This window comes from Alligator sinensis, unplaced genomic scaffold (assembly GCF_000455745.1).
Source record: "Alligator sinensis unplaced genomic scaffold, ASM45574v1 scaffold1153_1, whole genome shotgun sequence".
NCBI classification, from domain to species: Eukaryota; Metazoa; Chordata; order Crocodylia; family Alligatoridae; genus Alligator; species Alligator sinensis.
This window is the reverse complement of record NW_005842549.1, coordinates 287,482-295,374: the sequence shown is the minus strand read 5'-3', so window position 1 is coordinate 295,374 and position 7,893 is coordinate 287,482. Positions and strand designations below refer to the sequence as shown.

The 7,893-nt window shown below is 42.4% G+C and overlaps 1 protein-coding gene across 1 annotated transcript in view; it reads left to right on the top strand.

Moving 5' to 3' along the window:
* Nucleotides 1–5,126: 5,126 nt before the first annotated feature.
* PRDM10 (PR/SET domain 10) overlaps nucleotides 5,127–7,893 on the top strand; it is a 63,662-nt gene continuing 60,895 nt past the window's right edge. The window contains exon 1 of the mRNA XM_025213821.1: nucleotides 5,127–5,267. The gene's annotated coding sequence lies outside the window, so the exon portion shown is untranslated. The remainder of the gene's footprint in view (nucleotides 5,268–7,893) is intronic.

The following is a 7,893-nucleotide window of genomic DNA, read 5'->3' as shown; positions in this document are numbered from 1 at the left end:
TGGCGCCTCCGCTGCCCTTGGGGGACCCTGGGGCTTGCGGGGCAGGGGCTGCGCCCTCTGATTGGCCTGGGACCTCGAGCCCCTTTCTCCCATTGGCTTGTTTTGGGGGGGAGGATCGCGCCCCTTTCTCTGATTGGCTGCTGGTGGGGGGATACTTTGAATGGGTGCATGTTGTGGGGCTGCTGCAATGGGGGTCTAGTGTCTGGCCCCTGAGCGAGGTTGCCCAGGTGGGGGGTCCTGGGCCCAGCCCAGTCTCAGGCCCTGGGGGGTCTCCGTCCCCTGGGGGGCGCCCAGGTATAGCTGCTGGAGGGGCCACATGTCGCCCAACGTGGAGGAGCAGCGCGGCCCTCTAAGACATGTCCGACTGGGGGACCGGGTGACGTGCAGCTCATGATTGTGCACTTCCCCCCCTTGCCCAGCTGCCCTGTTGCTGTGGGGCTCCCTCTCCCTCCTCCCCTCCCCTCCCACCACGTTCTGCGTGGGGCAGGGGCAGTGCAGCTGGGAGCTGGGGGTGAGTCTGGGGGAGTCAGGAAAAGGGGGGATGATGCCTCAGTACTGCTTCAGGAGGGTGCACGTTGCGCAGGGACTTGGCCCATCTGCCTGCCACGGCAGGGGTGGTGCCTGAGGGCGATGGTGAGTCTATGTGGCGTGCAGCGCTGGGCACGTAGAAGTTGGGCAACCCTGCTCTAGATGATGGCTGCCCCAGCAACACTGCAATGGGGATCCTGGGATAGTGGTTGCCTTTCCCCATGTTTTTGAGATTGTGTTGATTTTTTTTGTTGGGGACCGTCACTACCTGGTTGGTGCAGTGGTAAGGTGACACTTTACAACAAGCCCATGTATTGGGGTGTTTGGCATAATTGCAATAGGTGTTGGAGCAAGGAAAAAGCGCTCAGGAGACTTTATCCGATCACTGCACGCACTCGTGTGTTTGTATTTAGCATGTCATGCCTCGGATCCTCTGGAGGCCTGGCAAATTATAATCATGCATACATCTCCAGCTAAGCAAAAGGCACTTATGCAGCATAATGTATTTGCAGTGTATTGCGTGCTAAATATTGAAGTTGTTTCTGAAAGAGAAGTCGAAGGTGTAAACTCCATCAAGGGAGTATTTGTCTTGGTACCAGCTCATGCATCTTTCCTCATCAGTTTATTGCTTTCTACTATATTTTCTCTATATGTTGCGGAAATGCTGCAGCTTGACCTTTGTAACTTCAATGGAATCTGAATCTCTGAGGTCAGACTGGCAAAGCAGCTGAGTGATGGCGTGCATACAGTAGCCAATAGACAACTATTACTTTGCATAAATCAGGCATACAAATTATTGGCAAAACGGTATAGAAAAAAACGAGATATCAGTGTTTTGATGGATTTAACCACTGAATAGATTGATGCAACTTCAGTATTTAACATGCAGTACATTGCAAATGTATTATGTTGCACAATTACCTATTTCTTACTTTGAGATGTGTCTTTTGTTATACGTATTTATATATGGTGTTTTATCATTGTTTTAATGGGAATAAAAGCTACAGCACCTGTATGGTTTCCCCATCTCTTTACGAATGTTTCACTTTTACAGTTATTTGTTGGACTGCTGGATATGCTTGAAATGTTTGCCAAAATGCAGGTCCTTATTAAAATGAGCTGTTGTAGATGTTTTTTTCTGTAGTCTGTGTCTTTATTATGGAAACACAGTAAATATCAGCTCGGCTAACTCCTTCGTTCTTAATAATTAAAAATATGCATATTATTCAAACTGATCCTAAATTAAAAAAACATGACTCCTGAATTGTTGGAATTGTACCCTAGAGATGTGTTCACTTTTCCCAGTGAACCCTTGAGACACATGAATGGACTGTTAGTTCAGTGGACACCCATAATTATTCACTGAGTTAAGTATGTGGAAGCATCTTTAAAAAGCTATGTTTGTATGAATTCGATAGTGCCTTGTATGTATGGCTACTACTAATGTATTAAATTTGACAAGATTGTGTAATGAAACCTGTGTTTATAGCCAACAGCTGTCTCCAAGCACTTGCATTACTAGCTTTCAAAGAATATCTCTGCACGATCTCCTCTATATTAATTTGCAGTGTAATAAGTAGCCACCTTTATAATGTGTTTCTGGCCACCTGCAACCATTGCCAGCTGTGCAAACTGAATTGTAATTGACTTGTTAAGGCAGCTGGGGAGTGAGGCTGTTTTAAGATTAGGGATTTTGTTTTTAACTGGAAGATGTTAATGGATCAATTTGCCGCTCTTATTTATGGGTTATCTGAAGCATACAGAAGTGAAAGTGCACTGTAGTCCATAAGTGGAAGTACCTTGAATAGCCTTTTCTGACATGCTGTAGTAAGCACCCACCTGCTATAATTGACAAACAGCATGGAAAATCAAATCATTCTAATGCACAGACTCAATATTATTTTGAATCTTTGTGATAATCCTGATCACTTCAGGTATGAAGTTGGAAATGACTGCTTTCTCCTGATTTTTTGTTTGTATGTTTGTTTTCACTTTCATCAGGGAGCCATTTTGCAGTCTCTTAAAGGTTCAAGCTACACACCTGTGATAGTGCCACAGCTTTTGTCTTCCCAGCAGTCTGAGGGGTTTAAAACTATTGACTTAACTGAGAGAGAGAAAAAGGAGAAATGGCAATTAAGGCTGCATGTCAGGCAGCCAGGGGCAGATTAATACTTAATTTCTAAATGTTTTAGGGGCCCCACAGGCTAGATACAATGGCCTGGCAGGTTGCATCTGGCCCCTGGGCTGCATTTTGCCTACCCCTGGGCTAGCACATTTCTATCCTGTCCTTTTTTCAAAGCCTTTGTGCGTCGTGTTTTAGATATTCTGTACACAGCACCTCAGGGGCACATATTTGGCAATGACCTTTATTTTCCTTTTTTTTTTTATATAAACTATAAAGCAAGTACATCTTTTAATCATTTAGTTTCCTTGTTATACTACTTTCATATTTATGTGTTTGGAAAAATGTGATAGACAAAGGTCCCCCTTCCTCAAGTGTGACAGGCCCAGAGGCCAGAAACATGCATGTCTTGGTGAGATCAGAATAGGAAGTTTTTGAGGAAGAAGTGGGCATGATGGAGGCTGTACCAAATTAAACAGGGAGTATAAAAATCAGGAGGCCAAGAACTGGAGTGAGAGAGCTGTTACAGGGGTAGATATGTAGTTGAATAGCAACTGAAAAGAAGGTGGATGATAAATGAAATCATAAACTCTGGCAGGAATTTGGTTGATGAAGTCACTTTAGTCCAAAAGAGGCAAGGATTGTTTCAGAGTGTTAGTGAGGTAAAAATCACAGGTGGTAGAGGAAATCATATTTCTTTGTAGGCAGAAGATTTTTTGCCATAATTCATGGTAGTCAGTTTGTAGGATCTGCTTTTTGAAAAACACCTCCTCATTAGGATGTTTGTCTGTCCTCCTGGGCCTCATTCAGAGCATTGATTCTTTATATTCAGTGGTATAAATGAATAGATTTTAGCAACGAATCTAATAAACTGTGGGAGAGTGTTTAGGAACATCATAATGTAATTGTAGGTACTCAGATTATATGATGATGGATGTGATAAAAGTACTTGGATAGATCAATCCATTACACACAATTTGAGTAAAAAACTGTTTGTGTTTGTCTGAATTATTTTCTTTATTATACAGCTGAATAAATTGCAGCCATTCCTCCTTCCATGGAAATAAATAGACTCTCTTGTCCCAGCTGTATGTGTCATTTCCATCTCTAGCCCACCAGTAAAATATAAATACTGTGATCATGCATTACCTGATTAGCATCCAGCCAAAATGCACTAGAGCCAGAGTTCCTTGAAGCAATATGAGCATTTGATGAATGAGAATGCAGAAGAAAGACAGCAGTCTTGACTCAGTAGTCAATGAGGTTATAAGCCTATTGTACTTCCCAGCCTTTTTGCTGATATAAGAGCAAATTCTTGCCAAAGGATCTCAGGAAATGCACTAGTTTTGCCTTTTAGGTGTGCTGGGATAATTAACTTAAGTGTAGGATAGAGTTTCTTGTGGACACATGTAGTTCTACTTTTGTGCATGATAAATCATTCTTATATTAAGAGCTGGAAGAAGACCAGCAGCATAATTCAATATCAAACCTAGCTTTTATAGCTATCTTGCATATGGTTAGCAGTGAAAGAGAGTGCTTAGTGCTCAGCGCATGTAGCATTAAGTTAATAACCATTGCTGTTCAGGGGATCCCCACCTGTATGCAGACCTCTTCCATACCCTAGAATAAATCACACCAGCCCTTCCATGCACCAGTTTTGTAAAAGGGATTTTCATTTGAGGTACTGCAGTGTCCTGTGACTTTCTGAGCTGAAGGTGGCTCATTCCTTTAGCCAGCTCCAATCTTCTCCCATGCTTATCTTCTTGGAGCAGGGACAACAATACATTTTGGAAGCCACAGAATATTACTTTCTCTGTCTCTAAAAACATTCAAAGGGCCCACTACCCTCACTGTCAGGATACGGCTGTAGTTCCCCTGCGTATTCCCATTGTTGAAAGCAAACATCTCTCCCCAAGTGCAAATAAACAGCATATAAGAGCATATAAAGGAATATAAATAGACACCACTCTTGAAGAAATATAGCTACTGTTCAGTGTTTTTGTTGTCAAGAAGGCCCTCATCAGAAACTCTGGGAAGAAGAAAATAAACATTGAGCTTAGTCCAGGATAAAAATGCTATCTCCAACTAAATGACTTTGATTTGAGAACAGGTCTACACAACATTAGGCTGGCAAGGGAGTGTGAAAAAATGTAAATTCTTAATTTCTGCAGTTATGCCAGTAGTCCCCTTTCTTCCCTACCTGGTGTGGATAAAGCTATATTGACAGAAAAGCACCTTTGGGGGATTTTTCAGTAGAGCCATGCTGGCAAAGCTGTTACCAGTAAAGCCTTTGTATTATTGACTATTTCTGCTTTCCTTGCAAGGAGATGAAAGAAACTGCTTTTTTTCTGCTTCCCTAACCAACTAAAGGAGAAGAAGGACTTGTGCGGCCAGGCTGCCGTAAAGTAGGTCTTTGCTCCGTAGACGGTCACATACCTGGGTGAAGCTGACCAGCAAAGCGTTCTTCTTTCATGATCTGTCCACGCTGAGCTAAGCAAGCTATTCCAGTGAACTTGCAGTTATGCCAGGATAGCTTCTGACAGCAGAGCTGTATCCGTCAAAGATCGTTCCTCTTCGTACCCTGACTGACAAACCTGTGCTGGCAGAAACTAATGGGGTAGGTCCAGTGCTGGGACCCAGAGTAACTGTGGCGTAGTCTTAAAATTAACACCTGGTATAAGGCCCAATTTAACGTTACTAAACATAACACCAGTTATACCAGCAAAATTGCATTTTTGCCAGGATAGTTTGTTTTCCTTGGGATGGTGTAGCAGCCAAGCAGCTCAGGATGCATCAGGGTTTGCCCATAGAGGTTAAGCCAAATGAACTGAAGTTGTGACTTTAAAGTGTTTTGGGTAAAGTGCATAGACCTCTGTCTAGATGCTCAATCAGAAGTAAAGTTGGCTTTAGCTTAATTCAGGCTGTGCCCATAGTTTGGCCGGCCAGGCAGGAGGCACTAAATCTCATTTGTTAAAGTGATGTCCTTTCTCAGAGTTAGCAATAAACGTAGCCTCTCTTAGACCCTTTGGTAACAAAGGGGCACTCCATATCTTTGTTGAACGGAGTGGATCCATCAGAATGGAGTTTCAGCCTTCTTCCTTCTCAAGAATTTAGGGCAAACCAGTATTGGATCTGTATGCCTCCATAAGCAGGAGCAATATAGTGTACTTTGTATAAATGTGCGTAGCCTCAGGACTGAAAAATAGGCTCTGCACATACCCAAACATAATTTAAACAACATTCATCCTTGGTCCTGTGGTATTAACAGCTCCCAAACTGATTAGCTCCCTTCATTTTCAGGGCTTATGATGGTTTTAGGGCTACTATTGTAAGACTTGAAAATGAGTGGAGATATTAGACATGAAATTTGTTGGCTCTCATCATTTCCAAGATTTCCAGTACCAATCCTTAGACAGCTGCTTCCCCTTTCCCTTTTCTGGTACCAACTCTTATGCAGATATACATTACAAAGTAGATGATGGGCTTGAAAGATGCTGTGCACACAAGTGGTTTATGCACTTAGCCAGGGTGCAGATAACTGATATGTGTTGTAATGTAGGCAGTAGGCAAAATATTGGGACTGGCACTGTGGTATGTGTACAAGTGGAGTACACTATAATACCACAATACCAAACCCAGGGCTTTGAGTACACCCCTCATTTACTTGTATAAGCTGCCAGCAAGACTCTTAACTGGGCTGTGGTTTTGGTTATGTAGATAACTGGTTTGCTGAAATCTGAACTAAGAGCACTTTGAAGTCCGTAGGACAGCTCTTGGGTCAAGATTTCAACCCCCATCAATAATTCACATCCCAGTAATCCAACGGTAACAACTCACAGCCCCCAAAGAAGCTGGATTCAAGCTAGCAGACTAGAAATGAAGCATGCTGTTCTCCACTGCTAGCTTCTCAAATTTTCAGGTGTTCAGAAGGATGTGTTTTTGTTTGCTTTTTTACTTATTGTGCACTTCTCTGGTATGGAAAATATTTAAATATTAGCATATCAATTTTCCTGTAAAGGACCGATGGTACTGGCAGAATTCACTTGTAGATAAAGGTATGTGGGCATTGTAACTCCAAAAGTAGAAAGTATTCTGTGTATCTTAAATAAAGATAAAGCAGCCTGTTCAAATGCCTGTTCATCTCTTAATTGAATTATTATTTTCCAGAAGTATAATGTTAGGGTCCTGTGATTGAGAGAATTAGTTAAGGGGGGAAATTAAAAATTAAAAGCTTGTGAGTGTTTAGCAACTAATCCACTACACAGCTCCTCTCCCTGGCATTGCAGTATCAGCAATACTGAAGTCACAGGGATCCGTTTTCATTCTCTGTTGCATCAATACATGGTTGATTAGTTTCTTTTTCTAGTGAAGTTTTCTTAGATTAGGGCCTTACTGAATGCACTACCTGAATCGATGCAACTATAGCTCTTTGTGCATCAGGACTCCTGAATACATTCCTCTCAGCACATTCTTTTTTTTACCAATGGTGGTACAAAAAAGACAGGTCTCTTTCCTTTCTCTTTGACCTCCCTTATGCCACCAGTGACACAGACAGTGCGCGTTCTTTGCATTGGACATTGAGGGAATCATTATTCAGTGTATCAAAAAAGGAATACAATGCGTCTTCCTTGAGATTCAGGGTTTTTAAGTCAATGCACTAAAAGCTTCCATTATGCTAATTTTTTTGTCTTGTATATATTATCCTAAAATCCTTCCATTTCTTCTTTTAATGATGGAAAGTAAAACAGAAATAAATGATTGAAGCCAGTACAGCAAAACTTTTATCATCTGGAACCCAGGAGCTAACGCAGGTGTCTTGCTGTGATGAACTGAAATGCCATGTTTTTCTGCCTAATCATTGAGTTTGTAGCACAAAATGTGCCTATTTTGGGTGAGGCTGTTGCTGGATTGTACGTTCAGGAAAGGGGCAATGGGTGTTTTGTAATGGGGCAGCTGGTGGAAGGTGCCGCTGTGGGTTAGGGATGAATCTGTTGGGTATTGATGTGTTTGGTTTGGGAGCCAGCCCAGAATGCTAAATGTGGGTAGGGGGCTTGTGCTAGGGATGACAACACTGACAAAGGGACTATTGGATTCAGGATGGGGATGCTTCTACTCCTGGCCAGAGCTTAATTCAGGCCATATCTTTTTCCCATGCTCCAGAGCTGAGTGCAATGAAAGATGAAAGCTTTACTAGAATTGGTTAGGAGTGGGAGCAGAGCAGGAAGAGAGTGGCTGGAGACATG